General features: G+C 38.8%; 1 pseudogene; it reads left to right on the forward strand.

The window, feature by feature from the left end:
- Positions 1–1359: 1359 nt before the first annotated feature.
- The window catches only part of LOC121453190, a 111461-nt pseudogene continuing 88419 nt past the window's right edge, over positions 1360–24401 (forward strand).

The following is a 24401-nucleotide window of genomic DNA, read 5'->3' on the forward strand; positions in this document are numbered from 1 at the left end:
CAATGGCACTGGGTTTTGATCCTACTGCATGTACTGGCTTTGTGGAAGTCTAGACTATTTGGATGTTCACCTTACTAGACCTGGAAGGAGGTGGGAGGTCCTTTGACTCCCCACAGGGCAGGGAACCTGGTCTGCTCTTCGGGTTGATGAGAGAGGGGGAGTTGACTGGGGGAGGGGGAGGAGACAGAAATCTTTAATAAATAAATAAATTAAAAAAAAAGACTTCTCTTACAAGCTCTAGACTGACCAAGTTCCCAGGTTATGACATTGTACAGCCATCTGGATATAAATAGTTGTTTACTGACAACTTCCATTTTCTTATGCCTCAAATCTAAGACCACACTAATTTTATCTGAATAATTACACCATCTTCAAATGTATCACTTAAATCTTACCTCATACGCTAATGGTCTTAGGAGAAGACATTTTGGTGAAGACTTGGGTCTCACAAGATCTCAGAGAACATGTTTCCTGTGTGGGGACACAGCTTGAGGCTCTGCAGGTGAATGAGGAAACAGGTCCTCACGGACACCAATGTGTTAACCCATTGACTTTGAATTTCGCAGGTTCCACAACCTCGGAAGTGAGATGGACAGCAGGAAACTGTAAGAGAAAAGCCAGCAAAGCAGGAGGGAACAAGTCTTTCTCCCACTCCCTGCTTTCTGATGACACAACCATACAGAAGCAGGCAAGAAAGGCACCCTGCAATTAAAGCTTGCGCAGACAAGCTTCCCCGTGCAGAGAGAAGTGAGGGAAGTGGATCCCAAGGAATAAATGAAAATCCTCAGTGATAACTTAAGAGTTCCTTCACCTAGAAGACTGTGCACTCGTTTGTGGACTTGTTCCTTACCTTGTCCTTATTTCATCTATAGAAGACTGTTTCTCTTTCCTCTGTTCTTTCTAGGCAAGGTTTTCCTGTATGAGAAACAATGTTTAATATGAATAACTGCCAGAGAAATGCAAATTAAAATAATAATGAGATATCTCATAATTGTTATGAGGTGATTAGGAAGAGAACAGTGAAGCAGCTTTGGGCAAAGATTTGGAGAAGAAGAATTCCTGTCTTCCATTGGTATTAATGAAAATGGACGTAGTTATAATGGAAAATGGTATAAAGAGTGCTCGTAACACTGACATTAAAGTTCTCACGTGATCAAACAATCCTATGTTATGGTATATGCCCATGGTATATGACTGAAATCAGTACGCTTCTGTCACATCAATAACTCTCCTTTGGTTATTGCAACATTAAAAACAGCCTGGCTTGGGATCAGCACTAATACGGTGAATACATGGATTAATATTGAACATATGTCAAATATGCACCATGCAATACGACTTAAGTTTTAATAAGAAACAATGTATGCCATTTGTGACAACCTGGCCGCTCCACAGGCCATATCTGAAACCAAACAAGGACGGTAAGACAAACACTGTATGACCTCACTCATCAAGAGTCTCCAAGTTTTATCATTTTATAGGTGGTGATGAATGAGAAGAACTAGGTCAACGGATATAATGTTTCAGTTTCTCTGGGGGGTCGGCTGATGAGTGTATTAGTTCGATTAAATTATTTCACATTGTGTGTGTAGCACAGCCTTGCCCTAAACACCCACAAATACATACCTGTTTAATGAACGGATTTCTAATAAAAGGGCTCTGAAGAATAACTTTGAAGGTGATAGGAACCTTGTGTGTTCTCTATGTACAACAAATTAAGTTCCAAGTCTTCTTTGGTCTATCTGGTCTCAATGTCTGAGGTAACGGTGACTACACTGCACTATTGGATGTGTTCTAAAACCATTTCTGAGTCTCTGCTTCCTAAAATAGTTGTCAGATGCCGATGGCGTAGCCACCATTTATGAAATGATTCTTACAGTTCACAGTCTGTGATACATGACACTAACGTAAGTTAGAGGAGCAAGGGGCTGGGAGAAGATTTGGTTCTTATAGTTCCTATGTGTGAACATTAGGACTTACGTTATGGTTCTCACACTCAAGAATGGTGGTGCATGCTGGGCACCACATCCTGGGGTGAGAGTTGGCATAGATTGTCAGTCTGTCTAATCCCCAAGCTCCAGTTTAGTGAGGGACAGTTTCTTTAAAAAACACAGGGTGGAAAGTAATAAAAGAAGAAATTATAATAAAATAATCAATGGCTCAAAGGTGAAGAGCACTGGCTGCTCTTCCAGAGGTACTGAGTTCAATGACAACCACCACACGGTGGCTCACAACCATCTGTAATGAGATCTGGTGCCCTCTTTTGGTCTGCAGACATTCATGCATGCAGAACACTGTATACATAATAAATAATAAAAGATATGTCAATATCTGTATTATAGTTATACACACAACCAAAGGGAAATATGTTAACTAATGTCTTCTTGCAACTTTCAGATAAGTAGATGACCCTTGATTAATGCACAACTTTAATGACTCATTGCTAAGACCACCCGACTTTTTGATCTTTTCTATCTAGAAGTGAAGACATCCATCTAGTCTGAATCTTACTTTCAGAAACAGAATGGTGCATAAATGTTGCTGTGAGTACTCTAGCCTCCAATCATCCCTGAGGACCTTCCTTTGGAATGCAATTTCAGCATCCCAAATTGCAGAAGTCAGTTGAATCTCACTGACAGACTCAGAGCTGTGCTGCATCAAAAAATAAAGGTGAATGGCAGGCCTATCTCGACACCAAGACTGACAATGAATGTAATATGCATGGGGGAAACAGTTACATTACCAATGACCAGAGAGGCCCCAATCTGCCAGCACTGGCGTCCTTGAGTTTCTAAAGTCCTCTCCCAGTGGTGGTCCACTCCTTCCCTTCAAGTACTCTTTGTTAATAAACAGAGTCTGCCTCAAGCACTATCCCCATAGAGTTGTCTAATGTCTTGTTCCAGGTCACAAAAACCTGGAAATCTGGTGCGGGCCTGCCGCACACCAATATTCTCCTATGATATTGTGTAGCTACTTTGACACACGTCTCCCTCTCTTCCTGGTTCCAGGAACCATCAGTAATGTTGAGTTGGGTTCATCCTAGACTTTACTGTCTAGCTGTTGTTACAGGAATTGCAGGCACTCCCCCTCATGGGAGCCCATGAATCACGCCTGCAACTGGCCAGATGACCAGAAGAACTGAAAGCAATGGTAAATTATCGCTATGTTAAGTATCATACTTTGTAGTAGTGTTCACAGAACCAAGGCTGATTCAAATATGGTTTCTAACTTTACACGTTTTACAAGGCAGGAAATACTTAGTTTCCCATCCAGTGGCCTAGCTAGAATTTAAACGGAGTTCTGTAGGAATCCAGATTCCATGCTGGAACGGAAAGTGACACACTGCCTTGCTCAATCTGTTTCATATTTTCTAAATGATTTTTAAACATTTCGAAGAGTCAAGCACATTGTCCAGAGTCTTTTATTTTCTACTACTGACATCCCATTTAGAAAATATTTATCCTGCCACAAGCTTCTAGGCCTAACACAGAGCATGTGATTTTGTCTGAAGATGTAACGATGCAGCCACACTCTCTGTGTTGCTATGCCAGCCCTACGTTCCAGGTGGCATCCGACTGTAGTACAACCAATCGTGTTTGTCAAACATTGGCCTGCTGGCTGGGTTGGAGATCTAGCCTGCATCTGCATGGCACAGGAGCTAAAAGTAGATTTAATAGTTTTAAATATTTGAAAAAGAAAATCAAGAAAAGCAATGTTATAGCATGGAATATGAAAATCTCAAGAAATTAAAATTTTACTATCTATAAACATATTTGTTAGATCAGGTTCAAACTCATTATTTTATGTGGTGCCCTTGGCAGGTTTGCCACTGCATGAGAGCTGATCAGTTGTGACAGCAAGAACTGATAACCCAGCATGCCCTGTTGCCTAGAAGTATCTACTCAACTTTCAGGAAGGCCACTGTAATCTTCCTTACTTGTGGAATCTACACTGGCTCCATCCTCAACTTATTTAATCACTATAGATCACAGTGACTCCCTCTTAATTGACATTCAGGTAGGATAGCCCAAGCCACTTGGGGGCACAGAGGTACAAATCTACACACAGACCTCAAGGTGAAAACTCGGGTTCAACTTTTGTTTTCCCCTCACACTATTTCAGTTTCCTAAGTTGTCAAAATGGAAACAATAGTTTGCTTTCGGGTTCTTATGAAGAAAATACAAGATCACAGTGGTATTTGAATACACGGAAGGCTTTATTGTGTTTATTAAGGATACAGTAAATAGAATCAAGCTTTAAGCAAATTAACCTGACAGCAACAGGCAGTTTGGCTTTAAATTGGATAGGATTGGGCACCCTTGTTTAAAGAGCACATACTTTTTATTAGAAATTCTGCCTGATGTCAGGGACACACTGCTCAATTTAAAAGCTTTATTCAGAGAAAGCACCCCTCAAACTGTCTCTCGGGCATTCCAAGACACTGGATCTCTTAATTTATCAGCAATATGCTAAAGAAGCAGCAGCTGCAATGTGGAGACAGTTATAATTTGGTTGTATGTACTGTGGTCAAGGTAACAGCATAAGACATGGATTCTATGAAGAAGTATCAACGGTATTCTGCAGTCTCAAACACCAGAGTATGGCTCCATTGATGTAACTGAAATATGCAAAAGAGGTAAGGAAAGGGAGGGAGATCAGTGAGATTACTTTTATTCATATGGAATTGCAAAGATGCTGGCTCCTCTCAGTGGCGAATTCAGAGTCATTTTGTAATGGGGATCACCCTAGGAAGTAATATATATAATTGAAGCCCACTCACAGAGTTCAGGGAAGGATAGCAAGCACTTTTTGGTTATTCAGCAACAATATAATTTGGATCATATTTGTGTATCCACTGCGCATTAGCAAAACTACAGAAAGGCATGCGTGTTTATGTTTAGTGTTTACCCTTCATCAGCAGTTTAAAAAATTACTACCCTGCGTCGGCTCTATTAATGACAGTCTGAATTTGGAACGCTTGATAAGTTGTTTACAAGGAAGTTCAGAAGGAGAAATCAGCGAGTGTTTGCTGAATACTGTGAAAACATTTTTTTCCTCAGGATGTGTTTCTGGAAACGGCAATTAGTCAATGTAGGAAAACTGGTGTGTCTTTACACATTAAATCATTCTATAACAAACAGCCCGACCAAGTCAGCATAGCTTCTCAGACAAATAAACACAATTACAGTGAAAAACAAAACTGTCTTACACAATTCCTGTTTGTTGCCCATGAATTCTCATTAGAGTTCTCGGGATGAGCCCGGAAAGAATCTTCAGTGTTTGCATTTTTACATAAAAAAAAAAAAAACCAGTAAGGAACAGGGGGAGAAAGGACTTACAGACGCAAAGGCAAATAGACTGAAAAGTAGCCTGGAGTTTTCATAGCTTCTTCCTGCAAACTCTATCCTATGCTTGGGAAGTTTGTGTTTCCTTTCTGACTTCTCAAGAAGTTTCTGTGCATCAGCTCTCACTTTGCCAGTGAAATGGTACAGTAGAATACGATTCAAGTATTTTCATCACAATAATTTGTGGGTTGCTTCTGTGTCAACCAAAATTCTCCCTTCCATAACAATTGTAACATCTATGAAGGAGCCAACGCCATTTTAAGTAAACTAAGTTCCTCCTCCCCAGATTTTTCAATGAAAAAGGTGACCTAAACTGATTATGTACTGGGCCACCTACAAAGTTTGCTTCGAGGATGGAGACACCATTCAAATTTACATTAGTCACAAAGAACTTAAGAACTCCAGGAACATATATCAACAAAGCCCTGCTCTTACCTATCAGATGTGCTCCAGAAAGTTGGCAGTAACTTTTAACCCATAAATTGAGTAACCAGGGAGGTAAGGAAGGTCTAGGTGAAGTTGTTGATCAAGTCTTTGGCATCAAATACAAGTCATTATGTGACCAGATATGTCTCTCCAACTTGCAACAGAAACATTTATTTTCCTTTCCTTTTTTTTTTTTTCCGAGACAGGATTTCTTTGTAGTTTGGGGGCCTGTCCTAGAACAACTAGGTCTTGTAGACCAGGCTGGCTTCAGACTCATAGAGATCCACCTGCCTCTGCCTCCCGAGTGCTGGAACAACTACCAGGCTAATAGAAACATTTCTAATTCATGGAAAATCACCTCAAAGCATACTCAACTAATGGACTCTATGGTATTATGAGGTCATTTACAATGTTCATACTCAAGAATCATCTACTCAAGAAAAATTACAGAAAAAGTCTTCTAATATTTAAAGTACTCAAAATTATTATTTGTTGGGCTCCTGTATTTAATCATTATTTTCTAGAGGAACTATCTAAAGCTTTAATTACTACTTGGTATAAAAATAGAATTGATATTAACTTAATCCAACAGTGTCTACCGCATACTTTATAGGCTGGAAAGACAGTAGTCTCTCAGTCCACGATGACTCAGAAATGTTCATTCTCTGCTGAAGATTTTGGGGATTCCCAGAGAGATGCTGATGTTTAGTTAATATTGGAAAGATGAAGAATCTGGGTCCTGGCATTAAAGCGAGACAGCCATAATAGCAACAGCAGGACAAACACATGTACCAGAAAAAGGCAAAGGTACTCAAAGCAACACTGCTTTCCTTTGGATATCTTTATGTCTAGGCCATTACAGAAAGATACTGCCCACTGAGAAGTCTTCCCAGAATTGTCCAGATGCTTAGCTCTTAGGTCTAGATATAATTAAATCGAAGGGTTACCCTTAGTAGCCATATCCTTAGCTATTCCTGGGTGCATGCAGGTGACAGAGGAAGTTTGGACATCCTTGATGGAAATGAACACTAGAAATCAAAAGAGAGTACTTACTTCTCCAAGTTGGCACTTATAAAAAATCAAGTGTAGAGCTAAATGTTATGCAAACACTTTCTAGATACCTTGTTTTGAGAAGCATGCAGATTTTTCAATACTTCACAGTGATTAAACATTTAGGAATTTTAGGGCCTGGAGAAACATAGCAACTCTTAAGAGTAGACACTGTTGTGCAGCTCACAACCCCTTGCCACTGGAACTTCAGGGAATTCATCACCCCCTTCTGACCTCTGCAAGCACCTGCACCCAAATCCTCACATCCACAGAGCCATCTTTCCATCACTGATATTTTCTATTGTTATAAGGAAATGTATTTAGCTATTTTAAAAATTCACAGAAGAGAGGTGATCTAACTTCTCCACCTTTTAATATCCCTCACCATGCCAAACAGCACCTCATCACATACATGAATTAAATAATTATTTATTACTATCCATCCTTATTAATTAGAGATTTGTGGTGCTATCAGGAAGGGTGATGTCTAATTCCAACATCTTCCCAGTGCTTTGCACACTGATACATAGAAGAGTCTCATTAAGGACGCATTAAGTATGTTACACAGGCTTGGTGTTATTCTTGGAGTCCAAAGTTTAAGATCAGCTTGCCATGGAGCTAAGTCTTCAAAAAAAAAATCAAACTTTTCATCCTTCCAACAAACCCTAATATGGAGTAGCAACATTAAAATAGTTGCAATTACTTAATAGAGACATGAGCATGTACCAAGGCATACATGGGCAGGTCAGATGGCAGTTTGTAAAATTAAGTTTACTCCTTCCACCATGTGGGTTCCAATTATTGGATGCAGGTGGTCAAGTTCAGCAGTAAGTGCCTTTACCTGTTGAACATTCTGGCCACCCTGCTAGCTACATTTTAGATAATTAGTAAGTAGCCATATATTGTTAATGAGAACTATATTGGACCACTAATATTTATACAATATGTCTATAATAGTTTATAAATATTCTTCATGAAGTAAATCAGGATTTGTGTCATGTAAAAGTTAGTTTTTCAGACTATTGTATTTTAAGTTTGGAACATAATTTTCACACTTACATAAATATTTAAATATTACTTTACGTATCTGAGCACAACTTTTATTACAATAAAGACTATTACTTCTTAAACACACAAAGAAGTTAAGATTATTCTGGAACAAATATCCACTCAGCAATCAATCGTATTACCTTTCCACTAAAGATTTAATTTAGTTTTATACTTATTATGTAAACCTATTTCTTGGTATAAATGAATCCAGTTTGAATAGTCTTAATTGTCTCACACCAATTTACATGGGCTGTGGAGAATCTTTCTACATATGATTTATAATCAGTGGGTTTTAGAATGTGTAATACATCTTTCTTTATTAAAGAAATCCCATTAATTATTGCGTAAGTTATTATCATGGCTTAAATAAAATTTTCTATTATTTTCTTGTCTTTCAATAGCTGTGTTGAATTGTCAGGGAGCAGGTGCTTGGGATACAGGGACATACTTATCCTTATCCCTCCTGCTACGCCATACAAATTACTACAGGTCAGAAAATTAACAGTGAGCAAATATGCATTAGACTCCCCATTTTGAGGACAAAGAAGTTCAAGAACATGGCAATGGTCAAGGTCTTCAGGTCGAGTCATAACTTTTTGGAAAGCCAAGGAAGCCCAGGACGACAAACAAAATTAAGGAAAAAGCACATATTTGATCAAAACCCACTGCCATAAACTTTAATAATCCATCCTTGAGGACAGAGAACTTTTGGCCTCATCACCATTTAAGGATTTGTGTTTCTATTATCATTCTGATAACAAGTAAATTTCAGCAAGTTTTACCTCATTTTAACTCTTCTGCACGAGAAGTCATTCTTATTTGCCCACTTGCTGGTAAAATCACTAGTGCCTGTGTCCCTCTATGTCTTGTGCTAATTCCACTCTGAAATTTGTCTCTTTACATTTCATTAGTCTCTGTGTCTATCTGTCCTAATAGATTGTGGAATTCTACAGCAATAAAGTCTGTTGAAAGTTACATCAATATTTAATTGCCCCAAAGACCAAGAAAAGTATATTCATTCAATCCCTCTCCATCAACGGAAGTGCAGAATTGCAAGGCAGAGAGACGAACAGTGCTCTGACTGGGGCTGTAGCATGGGAAATCATCCTGCAAAAGCCACAGGGAGAAATCCTGGGCTTTGGGGTGACTCAGCCAAATACAAAAGGCCAAAGTTATTGTGATTTACATATTTCCATTTTGAGACGTCTTCCAACCCTTCAACCCATATGGTTTTGGTAATTATTTTTAAATGGAAATTCAGATAGCAGCAGGCAGTAAGTATTTGAGTTAGGATTTCATATGGAGAAGCTCGGTGGGGTACTTGGCAAGCCTTATTTTCTCCTCCACAAAAAACCAAAGGGGAAAGCTGGCATTTCAGATCTTAATCATAGGCACTCTACTCCTTTCTCACTCGAACCATTATTTGTAAGAAGGTGGAAATGATTGCGGGCTACGCACTTTCTTCCCCCACGGTCGTCTTGATTACATACATATTGCAAACTCTTGTCAGGGGTTCAGAGTGGGTTTACATGTAAATAACCACAGGTTATTACAGTACACGACTCCTGAAGAGATAGCCATTTGGGCCAGAAGACTGATAAGCTGGGAAAAGCGGCTCTCCACTAATAGCACAATGCCCGACGAATTTTCCTAAGTTGGGATTCAATGCTACATCAATGTGATAGTTCCCAAAACTAACTCACCATTTCCATGAACTTAAAGAAAACAAACTTTAGAGTAACGTAATACTTTTATAATGAATATATCTTATTTGTATTTGGATGATCGGTGTATGTGTGTGTGTGTGTGTCTGTGTGTGTGTGTGTGTATGACTTCAGTTGAGGGTGGTAGCCAAGGCTCTGATCAACTGGCAATGTAGCGTACCGAATTCATGATCTTCCTGCTTCAGTATTTTTAGTACTGGAATCATAAATCTACTAACATGCCCAGCTAAAAAGAGTTATTTTAAAACAATGTTTTTTTTCTAAAATATACCAGAGTGTAGAGCAAGTTTCTATTGTCTTACTGTCCTAAGAAACACAGAAAACCAGGAACCATTGTAATGAGAATTTTTAAAAAAAGGGTCTTAAGAATCCTATCAGCACAAAATCTGATGGCTGCTTGGCCACTTACTGAGTGATGGACTTGGACAGTTCACCTAGCTTTAGTTTGTTGAGATTTCTAACAGTTAATGCTCAGTGAACAACGGCAATGGGAAAGGTTAAATAATATTACATGCATGAAACATTTTAAAATTTATTTTTCTTTTTTTTTCCTTTTCTATGACACTAGTGGCTTCATCCTTTGGTTATCAGAAAATCTGGCAGTGTTTTTCGCAGGCCCTCACATATGTTCGAGTTGCCCCGTATCCAGATGGGCAGCGTGAGTCAGCACTCACTGAATGAATGTGCTTAGAGAACCGGTTTTCACGGTTTCAGCACCGGTGACTGCCTTATGGATCACCATTCCTTTTATATGTCATCTGTAAGTGCATGGATGAGTCTTTCTCCTTCTCTTTTTCCATATCTGTGATTACTTTGTTATTATTTTTTTTAACATCCAGACCAATGTTTCCCCTCCCTTATCTCCTCCAGTTCCCCCACCCCAAGCTCCCCTCTCCCCCAATCCACAGAATTTTCCGAGCTCCCAATGCTGTTTGGCTGTAGGTATCTGTATCTGTTTCCTTCCTTTGCTGGATGAAGCCTTTCTGATGGCAACTGCACTAGGTATGAATCTATGATCACAGCAGAAGGTCATCACGAATCACTTGACTGATTTTACTTCTAAAATCATTGCAGGAAGCCTGATGACTGTGTCAGCATGGAGGACCCTTAAATGATGGTAATTGGTGCAGGAGAAAGGAAAGCAGGCATATTGTGCCTGCCATGTTGCAGTTCTCTCTTACAGGGAAGAGTCCATCTTGAATTCCAGCTAGTGTATGGGAAGCCTTACTAAATGCAAGCAGGTTGTGGGAATCTTACTAAGTAATAACACGAGCTCCCCCTGAAGGAAAGCAAGGAAGGGTCTCTGGATACCTGGAAAAGTGGAAGAAGGAGAGGAAGAACCACTGAGGAATCGGCAAGAAGACACCGATGAAACATCTTTATCTCACGTAAGTGAATGAAACGAGGAGCATTTGAGGATCCTTTAGTCTCGGGTTAAGCACTTGCTGCTCCTGCCCACATACGATTACTGCCGGTTTATTTCTCCTCCTGCCGTTATACCAAAGGTGACAGCTAATTAAAGAAAAGATGAGGTGCATTAAAATATTTTAGGTGAATAAATAACTAGAGGAAATCCCAGATAAAGGAACACACAATTGCCTTCACCAGTAGTAGCATAAGGAACAGTAATTAGAATCAATTCAGGGTTTGTGACGAGTGTAAGGGATGCCCACCTAATTAGGACAATTGATGGCACTGTCTAAAACAAATCTCAAGATGTGACTAATTAATTTATCCTAATGTTTACAACAATAAATATAGTTCCAAACCTCAAATACATCGGATTAGGGACAAGAATTATGAGTGTTTCCCATAGTCAGCTTGTAAGTGACCCAAACAGCATTAATTGATGTTAATAGCTAATGAAAACAATAACTCCAAAGTATACTGTCTAATTTGAAAATTATAGGCTCCTATAGTTGGTACTGAGCAAAGAACATTGTGACTCATAGGATCAGGTCTGGTCCCATTCTCATGCTAAATCCTGGTAGTAGAGAAGAATGGGGTGACATTCAACACTTTATCCTGTCAAGTACAGTCCTAGGTTTGTTTGTTTTTAAATTGATTTGATTTGGATAAATACCTTAATTTCTCTTAATCTCTATTTTCTGTACTATAAAATGATTGTCACCCTGCCTGCTTTAAATATTTGTTATGATAATATTGAAACATGCCTACTTTCTGGCTCTGTTTTAACACCTGTTGTGTCTTAACTATCATTGAGTCTCATTTATTGAAATTGGAAGAGCATAGTCTCTGAATTCAGCATGTTCTACCCTGTCATAAATTCTGTCTTCTCTTAGCTTAAGTCTATTTACTAGCAAACTGTAAATAAAAGCTGCTGAACAGGGTTATAGGAACCGAGTTAGTTAGGAATGAAAAATAGAATCTAATCACCCAACCTCCTGTTAGCTTTTGTTCCATTTTCTCTTTCCAAGAATACTAATGTATTTATTCACAGTCTCCTAAGCCACAATCAGCTCACCCCTTAGCCTTATTCAATGCTGCTCCATTTCAAACCACCCCTCGGTGCCGACATGTCAGCTTTATATATCCCGCTTTGTCTTATTCTCAGAGATGAACGCATTTCAAGCAATCTGCAGCTTAGCTTGGGTGAGAATAGTAGAGTGCCCTCAGGATCTCTTTATTGAATTTGGATGGGATAGACATTGCCTGTTCAATAAATCCAGGATAAAAATCTTCCTAGGTGTTTTACAGCCAGTAACAACACTGAGTGCAAACCTTGTTTGTGTGTGTATTCCCTCTCCCGTTCTGTTCTACACAGTGTCCATGTGACAAAGCCAGATGTATAATTTTCTTATAAATAACCAATAAAACAATCATTATCTTATATTGACTTTTTTATGAAAATGTTTCAGGCGTTTGATCTTTCAGATAGCGCTGATGGCAGTGTTTGATTACATATGTTGAGATCAATATGACATTAATGAAAGGGATGTAGGTGGCGTTGATGGTAGAGATGAGAGTACTGGGTTGGTGATCACAGTAATGATTTTGGAGATTCTTGTTGGGTGAAAGCACTGTAGAGTGGACAAGCTTTGAAAGGACTAGGCCCTTTCACCTGGCCAATTTTAATTGGAAAAAGATGGTACCATTCACATCTCATAAGCTGGGAGTATGATAGAGTATTCCACAACAAAGAGTAGGGTAGCAAGAGCTGAGGTCCTGATGGTGGTAATAAGCATGGTGGTCATGAAGGCAACAGCAGAAATGATGTATCTTGATGGTGATGGTGCTGGTGGTAGTTGTGGTAGTGATGGATGATGGTACTTATGACAAAAACTGTAGTACTAGTCGTAATAGTGACAAAGATGGCAATGATTATAATCATAATAATATTGATAATATTATTGATAATACTGGTATAATATTGATAAATTTGCAGTAGCATTTGATGTGATTGTGGATGTGATAATGGCCCCTTTTCCATAAAGCTTTAAAACATACAAGTTACTTTGGGAAGAAGTGTTTCATTGATCTTTGGAAGGAATATGTAGATAATGTTTTTAAAACTGAGTAAACTGAATAAAACACAGACCTTTAAGGAAAACTTATGAGATAAATACGGGCTTTGATGTGGGAGTGTCATATATCAATCTGTTGATTTCATTGGTTAAGCAATAAAGAAACTGCTTGGTCCTCATAGGTTAAAACATAGGTGGGAGGAGTAAACAGATCAGAAGGCTGGGAGGAAGAAGCTGAGTCAGGAGTCGCCATGATTCTTCCACTCCAGACAGACGTAGGCTAGAATCTCCCTGGTAAGCGCACCTCGTGGTGCTACATAGATTAATAGAAATGGGTTAAGAGGCTGAAACTAAGGGGCCAAGCGGTGTTTAAAAGAATACAGTTTCTGTGTAATTATTTCGGGTAAAGCTAGCTGTGGGGGCGGCCGGGTGCCGGGGACGCAGCCCGCTGCTCCTTATTTCAACAGAGCTTCAACCAGCAACTGATGGAATCAGATGCACAAACCCATAGCCAAACACTAGTCAGAACTTGGGGATCCCTGCAAAAGAGGGAGAGGAAGAATTGTAGGATCCAGAGGGATTGTGAACTCCATAAAAAATTTTGCATACAAATGGATGGAAATAGAAAACACTATCCTGAGTGAGGTAAGCCAGACCCAAAAAGAGGAACATGGGATGTACTCACTCATATTTGGTTTCTAGCCATAAATAAAGGACATTGAGCTTATAATTCATGTTCCTAGAGAAGCTAAATAAGAAGGTGAATCCAAAGACAAACACATAGGCATCCTCAGGAATATTAACCTTCATCAGGCGATGAAAGGAGACAGAGACAGAGACCCACACGGGAGCACCGGACAGAAATCTCAAGGTCCAAATCAGGAGCAGAAGGAGACGGAGCACGAGCAAGGAACTCAGGACCACGAGGGGTGCACCCACACACTAAGACAATGGGGATGTTCTATTGGGATCTCACCAAGGCCAGCTGGCCTAGGTCTGAAAAAGCATGGGATAAATCCGGACTAGATGAACATAGCGGACAATGAGGAATACTGAGAATTCAAGAACAATTGCAGTGGGTTTTTGATCCTACTGCACGTACTGGCTTTGTGGGAGCCTAGGCAGTTTGGATGCTCACCTTAGGAGACCTGGATAGAGGTGGGCAGTCCTTGGGCTTCCCACAGGTCAGGGAACCCTGATTGCTCTTCGAGCAGATGGGGGGGGGGACTTGATCGGGGGAGGGGGAGGGAAATGGGAAGCGGTTGTGGGGACGAGGCAGAAATCCTTAATAAATAAATAAATTTAAAAAAAAAAAAAATTCTAGAACCATCATGCAACCCCTTGGTAGAAACTATGTTAGAAGAGGGTTGTGCATAAGCAAACAAACAAATAAACAAAGAAATAAATAAAAAAAAAAAAAAAAAAAAAAAATGTCCTACAGAATCATCTAAGCAGGACTCATAGGGGCTCACAAAGACTAAAGCAACAAATGTAGACCCTGAACGGGTCTTATCTAAGTCCTCTGCAAATATCTTATGGTTGTATAGCTTGGTGTTTTTGTGAGGCTCTCAACAGCAGGAGTTGGGGCTGGTCTGTGACTCTTTTACATGCTCTTGGGTCCCTTTCCTTTCAACTTGGTTTACTTTTCCAGCCTGGATATGAGTACTATTGCCTAATCTGTAGCTTATTATGTTGTGTCTGGTTCATAACCCTGGGAGACCTGCTCTTTTCTGAAAAGAAACTATGAGGGAATGGATCTGGGGAAAAAGGAATGAGGAGGAGCGACTGGAAGGAGTAGAGGGAGGGAAAAATTGTGGAAGGGCTGTAATGTATGAGAGATAAATAAATAAATAAATAAATAAAGGTTTGGAGATAAGATTTGCTTTAGAATTCTCACCTTGCCCCTTCTTTTTCATATATCTGCATAGCTAACTTATGACCCCAGTCATTTTACATTTACAGGAATGACTCACACAATTCCCTGAATTTTCTCAAAATTAAATATTGCAATTATAATTAATTTTTGGGAAACTGTACATGGAATATATATATATATATATATATATATATATATATATATCAAGAATGCAAGAAGTTACTGTCTGCTTATAAAAATTATATATATATATACAGTAAATTCTTGCATTCTTGACTACATGCTTTATTAAATCGAAGTTCTGTTTAGTTTTTATTCCATGTTGGTTTTGTTTAATCTAATAAAACATGTATATCTATTGTCTTAGTTAAGGTTTCTGCTGCTATGAGGAGATTCCATGACCACAGCAACCCTTATAAAGGAAAACTAGCTGAGGTGGAGGCTTACAGTTTAAGAGCTTAGTCCATTATCATCATGGCAGAGAGTATGGCATCTGGGGGTATGGCAGCATGCAGGCAGACATGATGCTGGCTACATCTTGACCAAAAGGCAATAGGAAATTGACTGATTCAACTGAGTATATATGAGCACATGAGAGATCTAATTATCCACAGTGATGTATTTCCTTTAACAAGAGGCACCTACTCCAGAAAGGCCACACCTCCCATTATTACCACTCCCTTAGGGGATCATTTTCTTTCAAACCACAGCACCCATGAATACTAAACAAATTATCATTCAACTGTAAGAAATGGTACATGTCATACATCATATACAATAAAATAGAGTTTAGTTACCTTCGAGTCACCCTTCAACGATGCTAAAAAGAGGGGAGAGGCAGATAAAGTAGAGCCAATACACTGGAAATAAGCTAGAATTCAGTAAAAGCACTGCTGTAGAGTATATAATGGGCCAGTAAATTGTGCCCCAATACTTAGAATGCACAAATACTACGTTAAAAAAAAAAAGGTAGAAGACGTGAGGAAGGCTCTCTCAAAGTATGATTCAATTGATGGTCTCAGCATGAAGAGATTAACCCAGTTTGTCTTGCTTCAGCCTGAATTGGCCAAATGAGAGGTAAGCACAAAAAGAGTAGACACCCAGAAAATGAAATGGTGTGGAGGTACCGGATACACTGGGTGGATCTAGCCAAAAGTACGGGGATACCAGCAGGCACCAGGAGCAATAAGAGGCAAGAAACCGCTCCCCTTTTAGAAAAACAAAATGTGGAAAGCATAAAATCCTGCAGACAAATTGCTGTTTGTAATAGCTATGCTAATTTATTTCAGACTACAAGAATCATGCATTAATATCTGTTGTTTTAAAATATAAATCTTTGGCCTCACATTATGAAAGTTATAGATACCTAATAAAATCTATGACATTTTTTTTTATCATTTCTCAAAGACGCTTTAGAAGGTTTGTCTAGTGTAGGTTTTTAATATCCTTTTCACTGCTTCACATTAATCTAATTTAAGCATCCACTCCCTAAAGAAAGAACAATTCAAATCAAGAAAACCAGCCGTGTTATTGTGACTTTAAATATTCCTGACAGAGCTGGGCAGTGGTGGTGCATGCCTTTAATCCCAACACTCGGGAGGCAGAGGCAGGTGGATCTCTGTGAGTTCAAGACCAGCCTGGTCTACAGAGCTAGTTCCAGGACACGCTCCAAAGCCACAGAGAAAGCCTATCTCGAAAAAAATAAATAAATAAATAAATAAACAAATAAATAAATAAATAAATATTCCTGACAAATGTTCTTTAGCTTCTTTTTGAGCTGAAAGGATTTCATATCCAGGAAAGGGGCAGTGCTGCAGTGATTGGGGAGCAGGGAGGCCATGGCGATGGGAGAACAGAGAACTTTAAGAAAAACTGCAGAAGAAAGAGTTGGGATTTACAACTGCCAGGCTTTAGAGGAAATGCAGCTTAGAACCTTGGATGATCTGGTCTCACAGAGAGAGGGTCCCCAAACAGTTCCTGTAACACTTCACTGTCAGTTTGCTCTGCTTTCTCTCTGCCTCTCTTCTTCCCCAGCTCAAGTCATCTGTTGGGACAACATGTTGCAGTTGCTGGGATGTACTGCATTTGTGTCTAAAGCAAGTACCTGAGATTAGCTATGATCTCTCCTTTAGTTTGCATGAAGGCTAATGGCTAATGTTTTTGTCAAACAGACATGTTTTTACGTTTCTCTCTCTCTCTCTCTCTCTCTCTCTCTCTCTCTCTCTCTCTCTCATGACATATATGTGTGCAAACCATCCAACAACTATTTGAACTTGGTGCTGTCCTTTCACCATGTGGGTTCTGAGGACAGAATTCAGGTCATCAAGCTTGGTTGAAAGTGCTTTTATCTACTAAGTAATATCACTAGCTCTGGAGACTGATTTTAAGAGTGCACTGTTGACATTTCAGGAACAAGTATAGTTATTCAGACACTTGATAATTAGCCAAAAGTCACTGAGAGGGCTTACATAAATTAAACCCATCTCCACAAGACTACAATTACCTGTAGGGTTCCATAATCTTTAGAGTAGTGTTACTTCTGGTATATCTTTGCTGAAATAACTCTCAAAGCACATGTGAATTCCTTTAAACTTAATGGTAGACCTTGCCATGTGGGGATATTTTGCTTGTGCTCTAACAAAGCTTGCCTGAAGATGAAGTGCAGAACTAGCCGCTAATTAGTCATAGAAGCCAAGCAGTGGTGGATTACACCATGAGAGTCATGTGCCTTTAATCCCAACACTAGGGAGGTGGAGACATGGAGGGATATGGCTGGGCTGAGAGAAGACTTTAAGGCAAGGCAGGAGGAGACAGTACCTTAAGGCATTCAACGCATTCAGACAGAGGATTTGTAGAAACAGAGTCTTGTCCCCTTGAGTCCGAGGGTTTGGTAGAGTTAAGAACTAGTTAGCTGGCTGCTTTCCTTCTCTGATCTTTCAGCATTTACCCCTATAGGGACTCTAGATTTTTCTAAATAAGACCAATTAGAATTCATGCTACATCACCACCTCAATATATTTGGAGGCTTTTTGTGTTCTTTCATATTGAGAACATTCTAGGAATAAATCATTCTGGCCAATAGACATGACTTGGGTAGTCAACAAGGTCCCTCTGTTGAGTATGTTTGGAGAGTGAAGGGAAGAAAGCCAGAGGATCCCACTGACTAAGCAAAAGTCAAAGAGGATTTAGAAGCCCCCAAGAGATCAGGAGCCCCAGCACACATCAAGCATTATGGATTTTAATCATTTTCTTTCCAAAATTCAAGTGAGCTGACTTCCTGATGACTCTCACAGCAGGCAGCCATGACTTTAAGAGGAAAGCTGAACTACACTCCTTCATTTTCTTTTCATTTTCATGAAATTTTTTAGCATAATAACTTATCAGAGAGCCAAATCACTGGGATATGAAAATCACAGAATTAGCATTTACCCAAATGCCTCGGCTTAGCCCATCACTGAAAGGGCTCATTTTAACCACACTGAGCAGCTGCTTAGTCACCATAGACTTCCTTACAACCTAAAGAGCCCCTTCTTCCCCCAAATGAAACTAATGGGTTGGTCAAAGATTTGGGTTAGTGAAGCAAAGGGCCTTTAAAGGTTTTGAGGAAAACAATAAAAATAAAACAAATAAAACCTCATCTACATTTTCAAGTTGTCATTTTGCAAAACACACTGTGAAATTTTTTTAGAATAGGTCAATTGAACGACCACCTCGTCTCTGTTTCTTGGTCTCAGAGTGAAGGTTGTAAGCTCAGCTGGAAGCGAATTATAGCCACAGTCTTTGCATTTAGTGGAGCTGTTTTACATCAAGATTATTTAATTTTCCTGTTTTATAGTCTATATGAAGATATTTTATCTGATATTAAAGAACAACAATCTTCCACTATTGCCACTAACTGATATATTTTATTCCCATTCTGTTTGTTGAAGTCTAAATGGTTGGGAAAATTTACATAAATTCCCTTGATTTTGAAGTTGACTTTTTCACTCTGAAATTGAAAAATGAGTGTTGGGGTTTATATTGTCAACCTGACAAGATATAAAGTCATATAGTAGACAAACTTCTCTACATGTCTCTGAAGGAGTCTCTAGATTCAGCTAAATGACAAGAATTATTCTAAACATCAGTGGCACAATTCCATCAGCTGGACTCTTTGGCACAGTTAGAACGAGAAAGTGAACTGGCCATCCCCGTTCCTCTCTCCCTCCTTCTTGACTGGAGAAGTGATATGACCACAGCCAAACACTACTGCTGCCCTGCCTTGTTTATCACATTAAATAAAAATAGTATGAGTTAGAGATGCTCATACTATTACAGAGATGCTCTAGGTTGAATTTGTGGTCGTAACATTAATCATACACTTACTTAGATAGATTGATTTTTCAGAATAAAAATATAAAGCCAGAGTGATGTCAGCAATACAGGGGAATAACAAGCAGGCTTCTGAATATCGGTCTTCTCACAGAGACACAAGGTAAAACAACTATGTATGCATCAGTCCCTCCAGAGAAAGTGTGAATTCAATAGACAGACCTCTATACTCCACATAACTAAGAAGATATCCACATCAAACTCGGTTGAAAAAACAAGCAGATACAGCTGTGAACTAACTCTACCCAAAGTACAGCATTTTCCAGTCTCAACAAAGAAAAACAAAACAAAAAAATCTTCAACTTCCAACTTCACAGAGGAAGAGGTCTTGTACCACACATACAGTATTCAACTTTTACAGTTCTTGCCAGAGGGCCCAGATCTTGTATCACTGGGTCTGAGGAATGGCAAGCATACATCATCAGAGGAGTCCCCTCAAGCACAATGAACAAAGGTATGTTTTGAAGCCCAGTAGCACAACCAGTGGCTACAGTGACTGGAAAGAGACCAGCTTACAACTTAACCTTGCAAAAAGTTTGGTTGCAAGTTTTTTATTCCAGCAACTCCCTACAGTTCTGGAGTCTACCAGTTTAATAACTGAGAGTGTACAGAGCGAATAAAGAATAAACCTGCTTCGGATTAGCCAGGAAATAGAGGGATTCCTCGAGTTTCTCTCCTGGCTTGTTGCAGTCAATTCCAACCCTGCAGTCTCTCTTTGGAAAGAGATAGAAAGAGTTCTTCATGACTGAATAGAAAAGAATATGACTTTTCTTGTTGAAGTACTGTGCACTTAAACAGTAATTCCACACCAGAAACTTTCCATGCCTCAGAGAGTCTGACATTTCTGTTTCCTCAAGCAGGTGAGTGGGTAGCCCCTGCATTTTCTACCCTAATTTGCTAAAGTAGTAAATACAGATTTGGAGAGTCTTCCTGCAATAGTTTCTACATGGAAGTTTCCAGATAGAGAAAACTGGAGAAGATATTTTCTACTTTCTATATCTATATATCTATATCAATAATTATACACTTATCTATATATACAATTATTGAGATATTATTTTCATAATGTTTTCAGAACCAATAAAATCGCAGACCATTTACAAATTTGCCCACATTCTCGCTCTTAAACTGTTTTCTTTTATAACACTGATATGCTAATACAAATTTTTGAGAGTTTGCTCTTAAATTTTCTTAAAATTCATGATCCACAGTTTAATACTGGGTTACATAAATTTGAAATTAAACACAACTATAAATTCCCCAAACTCAGACTGTGTAATAAATATACCATGATGTGCTGACGATTATGAATGTCTATTAAATCTACGGGGCAGAGACGCTATATATTGGCCTCTCATGTTGTGCCTCTCCCTCACGTTGAATTGAGTAGTTGCCTTCATCATTTGGAAATTGGCATGGCAGTTATATTTTCATCAAAGGCATCAGCAAACTCTAAGTGAGAGTATGATTTACGATTTTGCTGATTGTAGATTTAAGGGCATGTGGAAGAAAATGTTAATAAAGCAAAATAAATTTGAACCTGTCAAGAGCAGAGTCTTTGCATCATGAATAACACAAATAAATGAAGGAAATATGCATCCAGGATTTGAAATGTATTAATAAATTAGCAGAGACGTCACTCGCTTTCACTGACAAGTGAGTGAAATGGCCACATAACTCTCCCTTGTTTCCTTCTTGTGTTACTTATTAACATAGCCAAAGCTTCATGTAAAATTGATACTGAAGCTACTGTCTCTTGTCATTTGGTACTTTGGGTTGACTGCAAATACGAGCAAATACTGGATGTGTCGTGTCAAAAAAAAAAAGTGTCATCTATAATACCAGTGACTGAGTGGAATTTAGAAAGCAATATTATTTATTAAACTATCACTTGTAATTTTTGTGTTAAGCACGCTTTAAAATTGTAATGTTTACTTTACACACACAGAACGATTTCCTTGATCACTAGCCTATTTGCCTATATAACATGGAAAATTGTGAATGAGACTATTATTATCTTTATTTTGAAATATTATGGGAACAAATTGGGCTTAATTAACTAAGGGCTGAGTTGGAAAAAAATGTAGAGCAAAAAAGCAAAATAAAAAATACTTGTATTTTTTGAGGGTATTTTATATACACAGTATTTTAAAAGTTTCATGTACTGTGAACAATATCTCAAATTTCAAAGGTACATCACGGCAATTCCCCATGTTTTACAGTATTCCTTTAAAATGCCTTAAGTAATAATACCCTAACAAACAATTATTTATTATTACTTTTCCTGATTCCAAATCTGTCTTTTTTAATAGACTGCTTTATTTTAAATTTTCATCATTCACCTTTTGTAAAATGATGTAGGAAAACTATGGAAAACATTTATGATTCAGAGTATAAAAATTTTCATTTGCTTTAAAGATTGAAATGTTCCATAATTTATCTTGTATTTTTGAAGGTTATTTAGAATTTTATATCTATGTGTGTTCGGGCTGCATATCTGTCGGAGCATCATGTACTTGTCTGGTAACTAAAGAGGCCAGAGAAGATGATGGAATCCCTGGGACTGGAACTGCAGATGTTTGTGAGTTGCCATGTGGCTGCCGGGAATTAAACCCAGGCTTGCAAGAAAATCATGTGTTTTTAACTGCTAAGCCATCTGTATAGCTCTATTAGGCACCATACTTGATTGATGTGGGATTCCCCTCTGCATACTATGAATATGTTTTATTTATTAGTTATTACAGAAGCTGCTTTAGCCAACGGCTTAGTAGAGTAAAGACAGGTGGGAAATCAGAACAGAGATATAGGGAGAAAGTAGATAGAGTCAGAGAGACACCATGTAACTGCTGGAAAAAAAAAAGACACCAGCTGCCAGCCAGAGCCTTACTGGTAAGCCACAGCCTCATGGTAATAAACAGATTAATAGAAATTGGTTAATTTAAGATACAAGAGTTAGCTAGAAATATGACTAAGCTATTGGCCAAACAGTGTTGTAGTTAATATAGTTTCTGGTAGAGCACTGACTACTTGTGGATTTCAGTATAATTGGTAATACTAATATATTTTAAACTTTTATGTCTTTTTATAAACTAAAATAATTCATGTAAGTTTCTGAGAATCTGGAGAATGATAAGACTTGGACCCACTTCTTACAGGTCAAAAGGACTCCAGATAAGTACAGCCTAATTTTCTTTATCTGTCTATTACTAAGAATGAGATCGATTTCTCTCTCTCTCTCTTGGTTTTGGGACTCCTGTCCTGCCCCAACGACTAGGACTGTGGGCCTGAAAGCTCAAAATTTAATGTTTTTTTAAGTCCCTAAATTTTAACTTCTATCCCTAGTCTCTATCTGTATCAGCTGGTTTCCATTTGGCTGACAGACACCATCTATAGTAGTTTTAATGTAATCAGCTTCTAGAATTTCATATGGAGTAGCACTATTAGGAGGTGTGGCTTTGTTGAAGTGGATATGGACTTGCTGGACAAAGTTTGCCACTGTGGGGATGGGTTTTGAGGTTTCCTATGCTCAGGATACCACCTAGTATCTATCAACTTCCTGTTGCCTGCAAGCCAAGATGCAATGGACTGAGCCCCTCACTTAGATGTTTTCCTTAGGAGAGTTGCTATGGTCATGCTGTCTCTTTCCTGCAATAGTTACACAACCTTAAACACCATATAAGCATCAGCTGCTGAAACGTGTTCTAAATATTGTGAGCCCTGGCCTTGCTAAAAGCTGATGTGGATCAGCCCAGCTGATGTGATTGCTCCCTGTCTCTTCAGTGGGGTCACTGAACCAGATACTCCTGATGAATGCCTCATTGCCTGGATTATGTCCTTGGCCTTGACTAGCATTCCAACTCTCTAGGCCCTGACAGTAATGGCCTACTTTCAGCAGGAAGTAGTTGTGGAAGAGAGATGTAACCCCTTGTCTCTCAACAAGCTAGAATGTTAGATCAAAAGGATGCTCATGGCATATGGGACAAAAGAGTTACCTATATTATTTATTGGCATGCCAGGAAAGGTAGCTATTAAAATTACATAGAGCAAGAACTATCAATAATAGATTCACAAGTAGAACTGAAATAGTTCTACAGTATGATAGGGCACTCAACTTGCTCTATGTAAAACAGAAAGGATGTTGTATAGCTTTAAGAGAAAATTGTTTCTATTCAAGCCACTCAGGAATCATCAGAAATATTTTTGCTGTTCCCCAAAATAACTGCAAAAAATGAGACCTGAAATAAAGGATAGCTAGTACCCATTCTCATTTCTAGGCTCCTCCCAAGAGTGAATCTAATGTCAGTCAACACAGAGCCGTTGGCCCTTCTGCTTCTGTTAATTACTCTTGGCTCTTGTATCCTTGATGCCTTAGCTAAATTATAATTTCTGCCTGGTTACCATTAAGATGAAGGTTATTAGATCCCAATATAAACAAGTACCCATCACGGAGTCAGGATGTGACTCAAGATACAACTCAAGGGGGAAATGTCAGAGCCTAAGTTATGTTTTAAGTTTTAACTACATTGTCGAAAAACCCTTTGAAACAATGCCTCTGATCTTCAAGCCCCTTGCCCTAGAACAGATAGTTCCTGAAATGCTGGAGGCTGTTGTTAATGGGAGGTAAGAAGTCACATGTTTTTATTCCACCCAGCAAGTTTGGTTGACCCATCTGTACCAGATGTTCTAGGTCACACATGGGCAAGGTGGGCAGAGAATATGTTAGAATAGATTCTTGCCCCAGTTTGGATTCAGACAGGAGATATGCAGGCAGGAAGTACATCAGAATGAATGCTTGCCCTGACTGAACCTCATGGAAAATGCAATGACTTATGAGTTTTGCCCTCTTAAGTCCCTGCAAAAAATGACTTAGAGCCATTTCCTTGAAACATAGTTATGGACCTGGTCATAATTTGCTTCAAATTTGGCTTTAAACTCTGAGAGTCATCTTATTCTCAACTGGTGCGATTTCTAATATCCTAGATCAACTCTGGCCTTCTCCCAAAGATGCCATTTTCACAGAGTGAGATACAGGGAGAAGGCTAATTACAGATGCTGATTGTTATGACGAATCCAC

The sequence above is a fragment of the Microtus oregoni genome, unplaced genomic scaffold (genome assembly GCF_018167655.1).
Source record: "Microtus oregoni isolate MIOR12 unplaced genomic scaffold, Mior012 000000F_ref0000247, whole genome shotgun sequence".
Classification (NCBI taxonomy): Eukaryota; Metazoa; Chordata; class Mammalia; order Rodentia; family Cricetidae; genus Microtus; species Microtus oregoni.